General features: G+C 39.1%; 1 protein-coding gene and 1 pseudogene across 4 annotated transcripts in view; one reads left to right on the top strand and one right to left on the bottom strand.

Annotated features, from left to right (window-relative positions):
* The window catches only part of ANKS1B (ankyrin repeat and sterile alpha motif domain containing 1B), a 1,160,119-nt gene that overhangs the window by 815,655 nt on the left and 324,285 nt on the right, over positions 1–20,179 (bottom strand). The window lies entirely within an intron of this gene.
* Positions 19,217–19,722, top strand: LOC133247777 (large ribosomal subunit protein mL40-like; annotated as a pseudogene).

Consider the following 20,179-nt stretch of genomic DNA (forward strand, 5'->3'; position numbering starts at 1 on the left):
AATATTGCTTATGTTAAGATTGGGGCCTGGGGGTTGCTTTATAATACTCCAGAAAAAAAGAAGGATAAATGAAACATGACCGGTAAAATGCTGATCATTAATGAACCTGGGTGACTAGTTCAAGGAAGTTCATTATACTATTCTCTCTACTTCTGCAATATGTTTGAAATTTTCAATAATAAAAAGTTGGATATTAGTATGCATGATAAAAGTACATGCCTGTACTTTATAAAAATACATTTAAAGTGTATTTTTTTTAAGTTTGTTCTTTAATCTGAGGAAAATTACTTTACAATGTTGTGTTGGTTTCCGCCATACAAAGCAAATCAGTCATAACTATACATATATCACCTGTCTCTTGAGTCTCCCTCCCCTCCCCTCATTTTACCCCTCTAGGTCTTCACAGAGTGTCTGGTAGTGCTCGCTGTGTTATATAGCAACTTCCCTCCCCCCACTAGCTATCTATTTTACACATGGTAGTGTATATATATCAATGATACTCTCTCAATTCATCCCACTCTCTCTTCCCCTACTGTTTTCATAAATCCGTTCTCTACATTTGCGTGTCCATTCCTTCCCTGCAAATAGGTTCATCAATACCATTTTTCTAGATTCCATATATATGTGTTAATATACATTATTTGTTTTTCTCTTTCTGGCTTACTTCACTCTGTATAACAGGCTCTGGGTGCATCAACCTCACTAGAACTGACTCAAACTCATTCTTTTTTATGACTGAATAATATTCCACTGTATATATGTACCACATCTTCTTTATCCATTCATCTGCTGATGGACATCTAGGTTGCTCCCATGTTTAAGCTATTGTGAACAGTGCTGCTATGAACACCGAGGTACATGTGTCTTTTTCAATTATGCTTTTTTCCTAATTACAGAATATATGGAAGGCATGTACTTTAATGATCAATTTTAAGATAGGTTTAACAATATATCTAAATTCTGCTTATGTTAAGCAAATAAATCTAAGAAAGTATGGTGAAATTCATATTTACCAAGCAGATAAAATAGAGCTTATTAGACATCTTACCACATAGTTCTCAAGTATATTTTTTCAAGTTGCTGAGGCTTTTCTTAAAAGCAAACCCCATAAAGCAATTCAGACTAAACCTAAAAGAGATTTACTTTTCATGTTAAAAGTCCAATATGCAACTCTTCTGTGCATTACACAGACTTTTATATTATTAAGATATTATAATGTACTGGAAAATTATTCCAATTTTTAGAAGTTCAACTTTCTAAATGTCTTTTTGAAAACAATGAGTTATTTTAATATTTATAAAACCTAGCATAACCACATCTTTCTTTCTCCTCAACCCTTATAAAGGACCTTGGAGACTCAATAATTGGTGCCACCTATGTTATTTAAATTTTGGTCAAAACAACTCTGTTCTATATTTATATATAATGATTAAGTGTTAAGTTAGAATCACAATAACAGAATGTAGCATGTGACTCAAATATTCAGTATGCTTAGAGTGGTATTATTTCTGTCTAACTCTCAAATGCTTATTTTAAGTGTGCAGTGAAGAAGAAACCCAGAAGGGTTCAAATATACTATGCAAACACATTTCCTGTCTTTGTATTCTTCTACATTTACAGGTCTTTCTGTAATTTGAGATCTCTACCAACTGAGGTAATTTAATCCAAACTTTGGAGAATATCATCATTGAGAAAATGATTTTTCTCAAAAGAACTTGATTATTTTAATAATTATAGAACTGTCCTAAGGGCTTCCTACAGCCAGGTTATTATTATAAAGAAATGTTCTTTATATAAATAAATAAGACTTGATTGACCTGAAACAAAAGAAGGGTATGGAACATTCTAAAGACAAACACATAAATGGTATATCTAGGAGCTAGTCTAACAGCCTATGAAGACTGAATTTTTAAAACATTTTACCCAGCTCTCTGGACTACTCCCCAAATAAACAAACAAGCATTTATTTTTCTGGAATTGAGCTGTAGGAGTTGCTTGTATAGTTTTGAGATTAGTTGTTTGTCCGTTGCTTCATTTGCTATTATTTTCTCCCATTCTGAAGGCTGTATTTTCACCTTGCTAATAGTTTTCTTTGTTGTGCAGAAGCTTTTAAGTTTAATTTGGTCCCATTTGTTTATTTTTGCTTTTATTTCCAATATTCTGGGAGGTGGGTCATAGAGGATCCTGCTGTGATGTATGTCGGAGAGTGTTTTGCCTATGTTCTCCTCTAGGAGTTTTATAGTTTCTGGTCTTACGTTTAGATCTTTAATCCATGGTGCTGGGAAAACTGGTCAACCACTTGTAAAAGAATGAAACTAGAACACTGTCTAACACCTTACACAAAAATAAACAAAGCTAGTTTTTAAAAAAATAATTTCTTTCCTAACATACTAGCAATGAACAGTGGAGTTTGAAATTAAAAATACAATGTGTGTGTGCTCAGTTGCTCAGTCGTGTCCAACTCTATGCAACTTCACAGACTGTAGCCTTCCAGGCTTCTCTGTACATGGGATTTTCCCAGCAAAAATACTGGAGTGGATTGCCATTTTCTTCTCCAGGGAATCTTCTTGACCCAGGGATAGAAGAAAAGAAAATCCCCCTTTGTTATATTTAACATACACTTTACATATATGAGCAAATTCCTGGAGATAGTGAAGGACAGGGAACCCTGACATGCCGCAGTGTGCCTCGTAAGTCTCCTGCATTGGCAGGCAAATTCTTTACCACTGAGCCACCTGGGAATCCCATAAAAATACCACTTACATTAGCAATCAAGAATTATTACAAAGCTACAATAATCAAGACAGGACGGTACTGGTGAAAGGACAAAGATATCAGTGGAACAGAACAGAGAACCAGAAATAGGACCACTTAAATACAGTTGACTGACTCTTGACAAAGTAGCAAATGCAATAAATGGATCAAAGATAATCTCTTCAAAAAATGGTGCTGAAACAACCAAACATGCAACAACAACAAAATCTGGACACAAACTTTACAATGTTCACCAAATTAACTCAAAACAGATCATAGATGTAAATATAGATAACAAAAGGCAAAACTATAAAACTCCTGGAAGATAATATAGAAGAGAATCTAGATGGACCCTTAAGAAACAACACCAAAAACATAATCCATGAAGAAAGACTTGATGAGATGACTTTATTAAAATTAAAAATGAGATACCACTGTACACCTACTGCTGCTGCTGCTAAGTTGCATCAGTCGTGTCCGACTCTGTGAGACCCCACAGACGGCAGCCCACCAGGCTCCCCGTCCCTGGGATTCTCCAGGCAAGAACACTGGAGTGGGTTGCCATTTCCTTCTCCAATGGATGAAAGTGAAAAGTGAAAGTGAAGTCTTTCAGTCGTGTCCGACTCTTAGTGACCCACGGATTGCAGCCTACCAGGCTCCTCTGTCCATGGAATTTTCCAGGCAAGAATGCCAAAAATCCAGAAGACTGATGGCACCAAATGCTGGGGAGATTGTGTAACAACAGGTACTCTCATTCACTGCTGGTAGGAATGCCAAATGGTACAGATACTTTGAAAGACAGTTTAATGGTTTCTCATAAAATTAAATATATTCTTGCCACGTGATCCAGCAATCATGCTCCTTGGTACTTACCTAGGGAGTTGAAAACTTATATCCACACAAAAACAAACTGTGCTATATCCATAAAAAGCAATGCTACTTAGTAATGAAAAGAACAAATAACTGACAAATAGATGAATTTCAATTTTAGTATATGTGCTTTCAAAGTCAGCATGTAGATGAATTTCAAAAAATATTATTATGAGTGAATAAAGCCAAGGCACAAAAGAATGCATACTATTTGAGTGTAGTACTATGCAATAGTTATGTCAGAAAATGCATAACTATAGAGGAAGCAAACAGATCAAAGCATACTTGTGACCTGGGTCTGGAGGGAACTGATTGTAAATGTACATAAGGGAACTTAAGACAACAGAAATATATATCTTGATTGTGATGGCAATTTCAACATAGTCTACACCTGTCAAACTCAACAAATTGTGTAACTACAATTGATGAAATTTGTTATAAATAAATTGCATGTCAATACAAGAACAAGAAACAAAGTGTCAGGAACCAAATTTAAAGTTTAATACTTATTTTCAAAAAAGTGACAATGACTGTATTTCATAAAATATTTCACTCTGTATATTCCTGAAACATTTATCCCCCTTTGTTATATTTAACATACACTTTACACATATGAGCAAATTCTGGGAGATAGTGAAGGACAGGGAACCCTGGCATGCCACAGTCCATGAGATCTCAAAGAATTGGACACGACTTGGAGACTGAACAACAATACTTTGCATAAGGCTTTGCTGAGATACATCTGGTTCCAGAAATGACAAGTTTATTGTACCATCAAAAATAGTGCTTTGTCAGGAACCAAGTGCTCTGAGACTTAAAGATGGAGGAAAAGACACAGCACATATACATATAATACTAGAGAATTATACCATTAATTTTTGTTACATAACTCAGCAGTGGCCACAGGACGGGAAAAGGTCAGTTTCCTTCCAATCCCAAAGAAAAGCAATGCCAAAGAATGCTCAAACTACCGCACAATGGCACTCATCTCACACGCTAGTAAAGTAATGCTCAAAATTCTCTAAGCCAGGCTTCAGCAATATGTGAACCGTGAACTTCCTGAAGTTCAAGCTGGTTTTAGAAAAGGCAGAGGAACCAGAGATCAAATTGCCAACATCCGCTGGATCATCAAAAAAGCAAGAGAGTTCCAGAAAAACATATATTTCTGCTTTATTGACTATGCCAAAGCCTTTGACTGTGTGGATCACAATAAACTGTGGACAATTCTGAAAGAGATGGGAATACCAGACCACCTGATCTGCCTCTTGAGAAATCTGTATGCAGGTCAGGAAGCAACAGTTAGAACTGGACATGGAACAACAGACTGGTTCCAAATCGGAAAAGGAGTACGTCAAGGCTGTATATTGTCACCCTGTTCATTTAACTTATATGCAGAGTACATCATGAGAAACGCTGGACTGGAAGAAACACAAGCTGGAATCAAGATTGCCAGGAGAAATATCAATAACCTCAGATATGCAGATGACACCACCCTTATGGCAGAAAGTGAAGAGGAACTCAAAAGCCTCTTGATGAAAGTGAAAGTGGAGAGTGAAAAAGTGGGCTTAAAGCTCAGTGTTCAGAAAATGAAGATCATGGCATCTGGTCCCATCACTTCATGGGAAATAGATGGGGAAACAGTGGAAACAGTGTCAGACTTTATTTTTCTGGGCTCCAAAATCACCGCAGATGGTGACTGCAGCCATGAAATTAAAAGACGCTTACTCCTTGGAAGGAAAGTTAAGACCAACCTAGATAGCATATTCAAAAGCAGAGACATTACTTTGCCAACAAAGGTCCATCTAGTCAAGGCTATGGTTTCTCCAGTGGTCATGTATGGATGTGAGAGTTGGACTGTGAGGAAGGCTGAGCGCTGAAGAATTGATGCTTTGGAACTGTGGTGTTGGAGAAGACTCTTGAGAGTCCCTTGGACTGCAAGGAGATCCAACCAGTCCATTCTGAAGGAGATCAGCCCTGGGATTTCTTTGGAAGGAATGATGCTAAAGCTGAAACTCCAGTACTTTGGCCACCTCATGCGAAGAGTTGACTCCTTGGAAAAGACTCTGATGCTGGGAGGGATTGGGGGCAGGAGGAGAAGGGGACGACAGAGGATGAGATGGCTGGATGCCATCACTGATTTGATGGACGTGAGTCTCAGTGAACTCCGGGAGTTGGTGATGGACAGGGAGGCCTGGCGTGCTGCGATTCATGGGGTTGCAAAGAGTCGGAAACGACTGAGCAAATGATCTGATCTGATGCACTACATTACTCTGGCAACACCAAAGTTAATCACTACAACCAAAATGTGAGAGGGTGAGAGGAGGAGCCAAGATGGCGGAGGAGTAGGACGGGGCGAACACTTTCTCCCCCACAAATTCATCAAAAGAGCATTTAAACGTCGAGTAAATTCCACAAAACAACTACTGAATGCTGGCAGAGGACATCAGGCACCCAGAAAAGCAACCCAACTCTTCGAAAGGAGGTAGGAAAAAATATAAAAGACAAAAAAAGAGACAAAAGAGGGAGGGATAGAGCTCCGTCCCGGGAAGGGAGTCTTAAAAAGAGAGAAGTTTCCAAACACCAGGAAACTTTCTCACTGCAGAATCTGTGCCGAGCTTTGGAAGCACAGAGGGCAACATAACAGGGAGAAAAAATAAATTAACAATTAAAACTCGCAGATTGCGAGCCCTACGGTAACTCCCCCAGCGGAGAAGCAGCGCAGACGCCTGCACACGCCATTAGCAAGCGGGGGCTGGGCAGGGAGGCGTGGCGGGGGCTGCATTGCTCAGAGTAAGAATCTGGCCTGAATACCCTGAGCACTATCTGAGCGAAATAATTTGGGCTAGCAAACCAGACTGTGGGATATCTACCACGCGAAAAGCCAGCCCCAACCTAAGACACCGCCAGGCCCGCGCACGGAACAAAGGACTGAACAGAGATAGCCAGCTGCAGACCTTCCCCTCCGGTGACAGGCAGCCAGAGCCGGAAGGGGGCAATCGCAGCCCCAGAGAGACATTATCTATAAAACTGTAAGCAGGCTTCTTTGCTAACTAAAACTTCTTGGGAGTCTGGATGGTCAACATTTGCCTGAGAAGGTGCGCCAGTTTTACACCCAGACAACCGAGTGGCGGGGAGCGATAAGTCGCAGCGTTGGCGCTTGCTGAACACCTCATCACCTGAGCTGCTCGGACCTGGGAAGAGCACAAAACGCAGGCCCAACTGAGTCTGCGCCTCTGAGGACGACCCGAGTGCCTGAACCTGAGCGACTTGGACCTGGGAGGTGCATGCAGCCCAGGGCCGGCCTCGGATTGCTCCCGGCGGAACAACCTAGAGCCCAGGCAGTGTGGGCAGGGACGTTACACGCGCCGTGAGCGGGGGCAGACCCAGTGTGGCTGAGGCACTGCGAGCGCACGCCAGTGTTATTTGTTTGCAGCATCCCTCCCTCCCTCCCCACAGCGCAACTGAACAAGTGAGCCTAAAAAAAAATCCCACCGTCCCCTTTGTGTCAGGGCGGTAACCAGACACTGAAGAGACCAGCAAACAGAAGAAGTTATAACAGAGGGAAACGCCTTGGAAGCTACAGGCAATAGATTAAAACCCCATGGTTACTACGGACTACATAGGAAGGGGCCTATAGATCTTGAGAAATAGAAGTCGGACCAAGGAACTAGCCAAAAATGAACTGAACCCATAATACTCACAACAAAACCAGAAAAAGTCCTAGATATATTTTTACTATTTTTACAATCATTCTTTCTCTCTCTCTTTTTTTTTTTAAATTTTTAGAAAAAAAAATTTTTAAGTCCTTTATTGTTCCTTTAATTTTCACTTTTATAACCTATTACTTTGCAAAAAAAAAAAAAAAGACCCTATTTTTTTCTTCTTCAGCAAACTTCATATATATATATTTTATAATTTTTCGACCTTGTTTTTTTTTTTTTTCTTTTTTTCTTCTTTTCTTTAACATTGTATTTTTGAAATTCCAAACTCTACTCTAGATTTCTAATTTTAGCTTTTTGGTATCTGTTATCAATTTTGTACCTATAGTTTTTTTATAATTTCTGTGACTTTTTTTTTTTTTTCTGTTTCTTTCTCTTCTTCTTCTATATAACATTGTATATCTGAAATTCCAAACTCTACTCTAGATTTTTAATTCATGCTTTTTGGTATTTGATATTAATTTTGTACCTGTATTTTCTTTATAATTTTTGCAACATTGTTTGTTTTTGTTTGTTTGTTTTCTCTCTTTATGTCTCTTCTTCCTTTTTTTTTAACATTGTATTTTTGAAATTCCAAACTCTACTCTAGATTTTTAATTTTTGCTTTTTGGTATTAGTTATCAATTTTGTACCTGTATTTTCTTTATAATTTTTGCAACCTTGTTTGTTCGTTTTTTCTCTCTTTCTCTTCCTTCTTCTTTTCTTTAACATTGTATTTTTGAAATTCCAAACGCTACTCTAGATTTTTAATTTTTGCTTTTATGTATTTGTTACCAATTTTGTACCTTTAAGAACCCAATCCTCAGGACCCATTTTTCACTAGGGAGCGAGATTACTGGCTTGACTGCTCTCCCTCCCTTTGGACTCTCCTTTTTCTCCACCAGGTCGCCTGTGTCTCCTCCCTAACCCCTCTCTACTCTACCCAATTCTGTGAGTTTCTGTGTGTTCCAGATGGTGGAGAACACTTAGGGAACTGATTACTGGATGGATCTGTCTCCCTCCTTTTCATTCCCCCTTTTATCCTTCTGGCCACCTCTGTCTCCTTCCTCCTTATTCTCTTCTCTGTATAACTCCGTGAACATCTCTGAGTGGTCCAGTTGTGGAGTGCACATAAGGAAGTGACTACTGGCTACCCCACTGTCTCCACTATTGATTTCACCTCATCTCATTTGGGTCACCTCTAACTCTCTCCTCCCTCTTCTCTTCTCCATGTAACGCTGTGAACCTCTCTGAGTGACCCTCACAGTAGAGAAACTTTTCATCTTTAACATAGATGTTTTATCAATGGTGCTGTATAGAAGGAGAAGTTTTGAAACTACTGTAAAAATAAGACCAATAACTGGAAGCAGGAGGCTTAAGTCCAAACCCTGACTCCAGAGAACTCCTGACTCCTAGGAATATTAATAGACAGGAGCTCATCAAATGCCTCCATACGGACACTGAAACCAAGCACCACACAAGGACCAACAAGTTCCAGGGCAAGACATACGAGGCAAATTCTCCAGCAACAAAGGAACACAGCCCTGAGCTTCAAGATACAAGCTGCCCAAAGTCACCCCAAAACCATAGACATCTCATAACTCATTACTGGACATTTCATTGCACTCCAGAGAGAAGAAATACAGCTCCACCCACCAGAACACCGACACAAGCTTCCCTAACCAGGAAACCTTGACAAGCCACCTGTGCAAACCCACACACAGCGAGGAAAAGCCACAATAAAGAGAACTCCACAAACTGCCAGAATACAGAAAGGACACCCCAAACTCAGCAATATAAACAAGATGAAGAGACAGAGGAATACCCAGCAGATAAAGGAACAGGATAAATGCCCACCAAACCAAACCAAAGAGGAAGAGATAGGGAATCTACCTAATAAAGAATTCTGAATAATGATAGTGAAATTGATCCAAAATCTTGAAATTAAAATGGAATCACAGATAAATAGCCTGGAGACAAGGATTGAGAAGATGCAAGAAAGGTTTAACAAGGACCTAGAAGAAATAAAAAAGAGTCAATATATAATGAATAATGCAATGAATGAAATTAAAAACACTCTGGAGGCAACAAATAGTAGAATAACAGAGGCAGAAGATAGGATTAGTGAATTAGAAGATAGAATGGTAGAAATAAATGAATCAAAGGGGAAAAAAGAAAAACGAATTAAAAGAAATGAGGACAATCTCAGAGACCTCCAGGACAATATTAAACGTTACAACATTCGAATCATAGGGGTCCCAGAAGAAGAAGACAAAAAGAAAGACCATGAGAAAATACTTGAGGAGATAATAGTTGAAAACTTCCCTAAAATGGGGAAGGAAATAATCACCCAAGTCCAAGAAACCCAGAGAGTCCAAAACAGGATAAACCCAAGGCGAAACACCCCAAGACACATATTAATCAAATTAACAAAGATCAAACACAAAGAACAAATATTAAAAGCAGCAAGGGAAAAACAACAAATAACACACAAGGGAATTCCCATAAGGATAACAGCTGATCTTTCAACAGAAACTCTTCAAGCCAGGAGGGAATGGCAAGACATACTTAAAATGATGAAAGAAAATAACCTACAGTCCAGATTATTGTACCCAGCAAGGATTTCATTCAAATATGAAGGAGAAATCAAAAGCTTTTCAGACAAGCAAAAGCTGAGAGAATTCTGCACCATCAAACCAGCTCTCCAACAAATACTAAAGGATATTCTCTAGACAGGAAACACAAAAACGGTGTATAAATTCGAACCCAAAACAATAGAGTAAATGGCAACGGGATCATACTTATCAGTAATTACCTTAAACGTAAATGGGTTGAATGCCCCAACCAAAAGACAAAGACTGGCTGAATGGATACAAAAACAAGACCCCTACATATGTTGTCTACAAGAGACCCACCTCAAAACAGGGGACACATACAGACTGAAAGTGAAGGGCTGGAAAAAGATTTTCCATGCAAATAGGGACCAAAAGAAAGCAGGAGTAGCAATACTTATATCAGATAAAATAGACTTTAAAACAAAGGCTGTGAAAAGAGACAAAGAAGGTCACTACATAATGATCAAAGGATCAATCCAAGAAGAAGATACAACAATTATAAATATATATGCACCCAACACGGGAGCACCGCAATATGTAAGACAAATGCTAACAAGTATGCAAGGAGAAATTAACAATAACACAATAATAGTGGGAGACTTTAATACCCCACTCACACCTATGGATAGATCAACTAAACAGAAATTAACAAGGAAACACAAACTTTAAACGATACAATAGACCAGTTAGACCTAATTGATATCTATAGGACATTTCATCCCAAAACAATGAATTTCACCTTTTTCTCAAGCGCACATGGAACCTTCTCCAGGATAGATCATATCCTGGGCCATAAATCCAGCCTTGGTAAATTCAAAAAAATAGAAATCATTCCAAGCATCTTTTCTGACCACAATGCAATAAGATTAGATCTCAATTACAGGAGAAAAACTATTAAAAATGCCAACATATGGAGGCTGAACAACACGCTGCTGAATAACCAACAAATCACAGAAGAAATCAAAAAAGAAATCAAAATTTGCATTGAAACGAATGAAAATGAAAACACAACAACCCAAAACCTGTGGGACACTGTAAAAGCAGTCCTAAGGGGAAAGTTCATAGCAATACAGGCACACCTCAAGAAACAAGAAAAAAGTCAAATAAATAACCTAACTCGACACCTAAAGCAACTAGAAAAGGAAGAAATGAAGAACCCCAGGGTTAGTAGAAGGAAAGAAATCTTAAAAATTAGAGCAGAAATAAATGCAAAAGAAACAAAAGAGACCATAGCAAAAATCAACAAAACCAAAAGCTGGTTCTTTGAAAGGATAAATAAAATTGACAAACCATTAGCCAGACTCATCAAGAAACAAAGGGAGAAAAATCAAATCAATAAAATTAGAAATGAAAATGGAGAGATCACAACAGACAACACAGAAATACAAAGGATCATAAGAGACTACTATCAACAATTATATGCCAATAAAATGGACAACGTGGAAGAAATGGACAAATTCTTACAAAAGTACAACTTTCCAAAACTCGACCAGGAAGAAATAGAAAATCTTAACAGACCCATCACAAGCACGGAAATTGAAACTGTAATCAAAAATCTTCCAGCAAATAAAAGCCCAGGTCCAGACGGCTTCACAGCTGAATTCTACCAAAAATTTAGAGAAGAGCTAACACCTATCCTGCTCAAACTCTTCCAGAAAATTGCAGAGGAAGGTAAACTTCCAAACTCATTCTATGAGGCCACCATAACCCTAATACCAAAACCTGATAAAGATGCCACAAAAAAAGACAACTACAGGCCAATATCACTGATGAACATAGATGCAAAAATCCTTAATAAAATTCTAGCAATCAGAATCCAACAACACATTAAAAAGACCATACACCATGACCAAGTGGGCTTTATCCCAGGGATGCAAGGATTCTTCAATATCCACAAATCAATCAATGTAATACACCACATTAACAAATTGAATAATAAAAACCATATGATTATCTCAATAGATGCAGAGAAAGCCTTTGACAAAATTCAACACTCATTTATGATAAAAACTCTCCAGAAAGCAGGAATAGAAGGAACATACCTCAACATCATAAAAGCTATATATGACAAACCCACAGCAAACATTATCCTCAATGGTGAAAAATTGAAAGCATTTCCTCTAAAGTCAGGAACAAGACAAGGGTGCCCACTTTCACCATTACTATTCAACATAGTTTTGGAAGTTTTGGCCACAGCAATCAGAGCAGAAAAAGAAATAAAAGGAATCCAAATTGGAAAAGAAGAAGTAAAACTCTCACTATTTGCAGATGACATGATCCTCTACATAGAAAACCCTAAAGACTCCACCAGAAAATTACTAGAACTAATCAATGACTATAGCAAAGTTGCAGGATATAAAATCAACACACAGAAATCCCTTGCATTCCTATACACTAATAATGAAAAAACAGAAAGAGAAATTAAAGAAACAATTCCATTCACCATTGCAACGGACAGAATAAAATACTTAGGAATATATCTACCTAAAGAAACTAAAAACCTGTATATAGAAAACTATAAAACACTGGTGAAAGAAATCAAAAAGGACACTAATAGATGGAGAAATATACCATGTTCATGGATTGGAAGAATCAATATAGTGAAAATGAGTATACTACCCAAAGCAATTTATAGATTCAATGCAATCCCTATCAAGCTACCAACAGTATTCTTCACAGAGCTAGAACAAATAATTTCACAATTTGTATGGAAATACAAAAAACCTCGAATAGCCAAAGCGATCCTGAGAAAGAAAAATGGAACTGGAGGAATCAACCTACCTGACTTCAGGCTCTACTACAAAGCCACAGTTATCAAGACAGTATGGTACTGGCACAAAGACAGAAATATAGATCAATGGAACAAAATAGAAAGCCCAGAGATAAATCCAAGCACATATGGACACCTTATCTTTGACAAAGGAGGCAAGAATATACAATGGATTAAAGACAATCTCTTTAACAAGTGGTGCTGGGAAATCTGGTCAACCACTTGTAAAAGAATGAAACTAGAACACTTTCTAACACCATACACAAAAATAAACTCAAAATGGATTAAAGATCTCAATGTAAGCCCAGAAACTATAAAACTCCTAGAGGAGAACATAGGCAAAACACTCTCTGACATACATCACAGCAGGATCCTCTATGACCCACCTCCCAGAATATTGGAAATAAAAACAAAAATAAACAAATGGGACCTAATTAACCTTAAAAGCTTCTGCACATCAAAGGAAACTATTAGCAAGGTGAAAAGACAGCCTTCAGAATGGGAGAAAATAATAGCAAATGAAGCAACTGACAACCAACCAATCTCAAAAATATACAAGAAACTCCTACAGCTCAACTCCAGAAAAATAAATGACCCAATCAAAAAATGGGCCAAAGAACTAAATAGACATTTCTCCAAAGAAGACATACAGATGGCTAACAAACACATGAAAAGATGCTCAACATCACTCATTATCAGAGAAATGCAAATCAAAACCACGACGAGGTACCATTTCACACCAGTCAGAATGGCTGCGATCCATAAGTCTACAAGCAATAAATGCTGGAGAGGGTGTGGAGAAAAGAGAACCCTCTTACACTGTTGGTGGGAATGCAAACTAGTACAGCCACTATGGAGAACAGTGTGGAGATTCCTTAAAAAACTGGAAATAGAACTGCCCTATGATCCAGCAATCCCACTGCTGGGCATACACACTGAGGAAACCAGAAGGGAAAGAGACACATGTACCCCAATGTTCATCGCAGCACTGTTTATAATAGCCAGGATATGGAAGCAACCTAGATGTCCATCAGCAGATGAATGGATAAGAAAGCTGTGGTACATATACACAATGGAGTATTACTCAGCCATTAAAAAGAATACATTTGAATCAGTTCTAATGAGGTGGATGAAACTGGAGCCTATTATACAGAGTGAAGTAGGCCAGAAGGAAAAACACCAATACAGTATACTAAAGCATATATATTGAATTTAGAAAGAGGGTAACAATAACCCTGTGTACGAAACAGCAAAAGAGACACTGATGTATAGAACAGTCTTATGGACTCTGTGGGAGAGGGAGAGGGTGGGAAGATCTGGGAGAATGGCATTGAAACATGTAAAATATCATGTATGAAATGAGATGCCAGTCCAGGTTCTATGCACAATACTGGATGCTTGGGGCTAGTGCACTGGGACGACCCAGAGGGATGGTATGGGGAGGGAGGAGGGAGGAGGGTTCAGGATGGGGAACACATGTATACCTCTGGTGGATTCATTTTGATATTTGGCAAAACTAAAACAATTATGTAAAGTTTAAAAATAAAATAAAATTTAAAAAAATGAAGAAAAAAATGTGAGAGGTTTTTTTTTTCCACCCACCGTGGTAAGAAAGAAACAAAGCAACTGATTCTTAAGTATCTGAGTTAAGCAATGAAACATGTAAAGAAACATAACAAATATAAATGGAAATGTATAAACTGCCATTTCTTTCCCTCAAAGAAGATCTTGAGAACAGAATGGGAAAGGGGAATTACTATAATTAATTATAAACATTTAAGATTCTCAGTAGGCTAGGTGCTATAATGGCTATAAGTTAAGGAATGGTACTAATCTACAGGGCTTCCCTGGTGGCTCAGTAGTAATGAACCTGCCTCCTAACACAGGAGATGCGGTTTCAATCCCTGGGTCAGGAAGATCCCCTGAAGAAGGAAATGATAACCTACTCCAGTATTTTGCCTGGGAAATCCCATGGACAGGAGCCTTGCAGGCAATAGTACATGGGCTCACAAAAGAGTTGGACACAACTTAGCAACTAAACAATAAGAACAACTAATTTGAAACATATTATACCTAGCTTCTTTAGATCTCCACTAAGTTATCAGTATTATTTTATGATCAGTCCTATTTCTTCTCCATTTGAATTACTCCATTAATGAATGACTTTTTAGAATAAATGACTGTGAAGTAAACTGAAAAGTTATGTAAATCATAGGTAAGCAACAAAAAAATTCAGGGTCCCCCCACCAACTAATGCCAAGTTGTTTCTTCAGGATATGCAGCATTGTATAAAACTCCCAGGCAGGTTAGATCATGAATCAACAAGCATTTATTAAATTACTATATTCTACAATACTATATTCCATGTGGTAGGACAGACAACAAAAATATTGTGGGATCCTAAGGATTTTAACTTTAGTTTCCTTTAGTTGAGGAAACAAAATACATAGATCCCAGTATACATCACTAACACCGTTTCTTCCGGACACCATTGGCACACACCTGCTCCCTTATATGTATATGCCCATAGGCAATGGCACCCCACTCCAGTGCCTGGAAAATCCCATGGATGGAGGAGCCTGGTAGGCTGCAGTCCATGGGGTCACGAAGAGCCGGACACGACTGAGCGACTTCACTTTCACTTTTCACTTTCCTGCATTGGAGAAGGAAATGGCAACCCACTCCAGTGTTCTTGCCTGGAGAATCTCAGGGATGGGGGAGCCTGGTGGCTGCCATCTATGGGGTCACACAGAGTCGGACACGACTGAAGTGACTTAGCAGCAGTAGCATTCAAAATTTACCTGTCGATGTCTGCATTGACCTCTTGAGACCTACTTCTCTGAAAAAAAACTAAAATGAAGTGTATCTTTTTGCTCTTAAAGAACCCAGTCTCTTTTCTTCTTTTTCACAACAGTGTTCATTTTAGAAAATATGCACCTGATAAAAGTAACAATGTAAAAAGTAAAAAGGGAGGCAGAAAAGGAAGGAAACACAGAAAGAATAGAGGGAGGATTTAGGCATTTAACAATTTATCCAAATAAGGGTCAGTTCAGTTCAGTTTAGTCCAGTCGCTCAGTCGTGTTCGACTCTGCAACCCCATGAATCGCAGCATGCCAGGCCTCCCTGTCCATCACCAACTCCCAGAGTTCACTCAAACTCGTCCATCGAGTGGGTGAAGCCATCCAGCCATCTCATCTTCTGTCGTCCCCTTTTCCTCTTGCCCCCATTCCCTCCCAGCATCAGAGTCTTTTCTAATGAGTCAACTCTTTGCATGAGGTGGCCAAAGTACTGGAGTTTCAGCTTTAGCATCATTCCTTCCAAAGTACACCCAGGGCTGATCTCCTTCAGAATGGACTGGTTGGATCTCCTTGCAGTCCAAGGGACTCTCAAGAGTCTTCTCCAACACCACAGTTCAAAAGCATCAATTCTTCGGTGCTCAGCTTTCTTCACAGTCCAACTCTCACATCCATACATGACTACTGGAAAAACCATAGCCTTGACTAGATGGACCTTTGTTGGCAAAGTAATGTCTCTGCTTTTGAATATAAAGAAGGGTATCAGCACTTTAATTTTATAATGTCATGAGCATAAGCATATGAAAATTGAGTTAATGACACAAAGCCCTTTGAAATATGGCAAAGCATTCCCAAATTTGAATTCTTTCATGTAAAAATCCACTGTATTAAAATGTATTATACATATCGTATTTGTTACCAAGAGGATTTTGATTGTACTCTAAGTTGTCACTGATGAGAATAATTAGAAAAACTGGGAGTAAGAAACAGCAATAAAAATGAGGTAAAACAAATGGCAGAGTAAGTAAAGAGGTTATTCCATCAGATCTTACTCCTTTTTGTATTATGAGGAGACAGATTGCTGGCACATATATAAAGTATGCTTACAATATACTGTAAGATCATTTCACTAGGATCACATTGACAATGAGGGGGTAGAAATCAATAACCACATGTTATAACATTGGAATTTGACATAGGATCATATACTGAAAAAGACCTCTCAGTACGAATATTACCTTTGAAATAGCAAATAAATACACAGCCATGACACTGAAACTAAGGGAAATAGAAAGTATAAGAAGCATCTAATGATCAACTGATTATAATGCTCATTATTGCTCATTAAAATGTATACCACTCATCTCTAACCTTCTATATAGTGTTCAGTCTCTATTTTTTACTTTAGTCAATCAACTCATGTATTGAACAGCCTTTTAAAATTTGTGGCCTCAAGGGTTTCGCTGGTGGTTCAGCTTGCCAATGCATGAACCCTGGGTTTGATCCCTAGGCCAGAAATATCTCCTGGAGGAGGAGACAGTAACCCACTCCAGTATTCTTGCCTAGAGAATCCCATGGACAGAGGAGCCTGGTGGGCTAGAGTCAAAGGGGTCACAAAAGAGTTGGATGGGAATTAGCAACTAAACAACAACAAAGAGAAAATGAGTGCTAAATTAGTGCAATGGCCATGAAAACAGCCGATCACAGAAAATGCTAAATGTTCTGGCCTTATAAGGGTGGATAATGATGCTTCAAGGCAATTTAGGGGGGAAAATTAGCATATTTGGATATGTTGCAACATGAGGCACTTCTGATGTATCCAGACCAAGATGCTGATACAAGTAGTTTTAAATGGGATCTATAGCTCAGGAGGGCTTCCCTGGTGGCTCAGATGGTAAAAAATCCACCTGCAACATGGGAGACCTGGGCTTGATCCCTGGGTTGGGAAGATCCCTTGGAGGAGGAAATGGCAACCCACTCCAATATTCTTGCCTGGAGAATTCCATGGACAGAGGAGCCTGGCAGACTACAGTCCATGGGGCTGCAAAGAGTCAGACACAACTGAGTGACTAAGCACATTGTAGCTCAGGAGAAATATCTAGGTTAAAAATACTTGAATCTATGGGATAGAATTGTGGTGAATATCAACATTCAGGGACTAAAAGGATAAAGAGAAGTCAACTAGTCACACAGTAAAGGAAAGAATGAAAAGATTAAAGTGTTGTAGACACCAAAGGAGGAGAGGGAATGATAAGAACCAAATAGATCTTCAGCACAAGTGAGACAGGCCTGGGCCCTGGGATCCTTGCTGCAGTGCTTGCAGCTTGGACACAACTCTCCTTGAGCAACAAAATATAAACTATATGGGACTAAAATTAACTGCATGCATGTGCAGTTAGGACAGATTCTGGACAAAAGGTACAAAGAAACCAAAACACCACTTGTCACTTCAAAAGAGCCTGAAGCAAAAGTAGGGTACTGCACATGCCCCCTGCACATTAAGGGTGGGCAAACCACCTAAGCCACCCCTCCAGCCTGACCCCTGGAACCAACTCATGCCCCAGCTCAGAACATGCCAGCAAGGGAAACTGTTATTTGTTCTTGCTCCCCCACTGTTGTTGAAAGGGACCCAATAAAGCCTTGCCTGAATTTCCTGTCTTGCCTCTGATCAACTTCTACTGATTAAGGAGGGCAAGAATAGTGGTCTGTAACACAGGTGTACAAGGTACACTGGATCAGATATTATAATATATTGCCTAAAATTTTTGTGAAGAAAATCTTGAAATATGAAGGATAAATATAATGAAACAATGCAAAGTTAATATAAAAGAACAAGTATCTGAAGGCTAAGCTCTGGAAAAAGGAAAAAACATAAGGCTACTACTGAGTCTTTGAGATAAATTACAGTGCACATAATATGCTTTAAGCTAAACACTCCTAGAATTAATAAACTGCCTAGTTACTCGATATAAATCCACATGATTTACACCGAAAATTCATTTACATTCTACAGAGGAAAAAATATCTATTTTCTCCCTTCTTTCTAAAAAGATTTCTGAACTCTGGGAGAAAGTTTATGATGATTAATAGAGCGCTGCCAGAAATTTGTGGTGAGAAAAAATTTTTAATTTTTTATATATAAAGATAATATTTGAAGCCAACTCTCAGTAAAAAGCATATTTTAAGCGGTTTTTTTCCCCCCAGAGAAATTACAAGCTATATTGGATTTTCTAGAACTTTCCTACGGGGAAGCCTATCATATTCTAATTAAATGGCTGCCAGGAGGTAAGCATGTAGTGTATGACCTGCTTCCAGGCTCTCTTCATGCTCAGCTCACCTTGAGTTTAGTGCCATGACAAACTTTCTTAAATGCCACATGTAACGGTAATGTAACAGAGACAATATTTTGGAAATATTAAACTAATGGATGTTTTCATCCCCTCTAAATTATGATACCTTCCATTGCCCTGCCTATTTTATCACTGTTTATCACATAAGATTATGGAAATCTCTGGCCAGTGAAATTTTTTCCCTAGTACAAATGAGAAACATACAGACTCTCCTTAAAGAAATGCTATGTCAGAATCTCTGTGTGGGGCATGTGGGCCCTGAATGCAAATGAATGCACGCCTGGAAGCAACCTAAAGGCCATGGATGCTTTGGGAATTTGGCAGACATAGTGACACTTATCAGAAAGCTTCATTGTTGATCGTCTCAGAACTTGTTCCCATGAGAGCAGAACCTCTGTGAAAGAAGTAGTTAAATCTTTAAAAAGACCAAGCAGTAAAAGACCGTTTGAAAAAGAAGAAAGTCTAGCCAGGAGTTAATTCCCTTTGAGGATTTTATTATCCCTGTGAGCTCTTGGATAAAGTGAAACAGCAGTCTCAGGGGGAACTGCTCTTTGAAGAGACGAGATGAGAGCTCAGCTTCTGAAGAAGTGGTCCCTGTATAAGCAGGGAGAGCACGAGATGGAGAGGGAGGTCATCGGGCCCATGCTTGAGGCCCAGCAGGAAGCACTGCAGGAGCTGCAACTTGCATCCCAGGGAACTACATGTGGATGCCATCAAATGGGACTCCAGTCTGTTCCCCTTTGAGAGGGAAAGGCCAGATCACATGCCTCCAGAAGGCCAGTACCACAACATCATCAAGGTGTACACACCAGTGGAATTCAAGAGAGAGCTACAGGAAGCTGTCCTCAGAACACACTGCTCTTGAGAATCAGAATGACCAGGATTCAAGGCTGCCTTACAAAATCATCAGTTCAGTTCAGTCACTCAGTCATGTCTGACTCTTTGCGACCCCATGGACAGCACCACACCAGGCCTCTCTGTCCATCACCAACTCCTGGAGCTTGCTCAGACTCATGTCCATTGAGTCGGTGATGTCATCCAACCATCTTATCCTCTGTCATCCCCTTCCTCCTGCCTTCAATCTTCCCAGCATCAGGGTCTTTTCCAATGAGTCAATTCTTCACATTAGGTGACCAAAGTATTGGAGCTTGCTGTTAATATATACAAACTATGGAAGGAAGAAAGCAAAGAAGGAAGGAAGTGGGGGGAGGGAGGGAGGAAAGGAGGAGGAGGAAGGCAGTGTCCACAATTGAGCACGTATGGAGAGAGTTAAAAATGGTTCAGAGAGGGATTTGAATAGAGAGGACTTGAAATAGCCTCCCACAAA

Source organism: Bos javanicus, chromosome 5 (genome assembly GCF_032452875.1).
Source record: "Bos javanicus breed banteng chromosome 5, ARS-OSU_banteng_1.0, whole genome shotgun sequence".
NCBI lineage: Eukaryota > Metazoa > Chordata > Mammalia > Artiodactyla > Bovidae > Bos > Bos javanicus.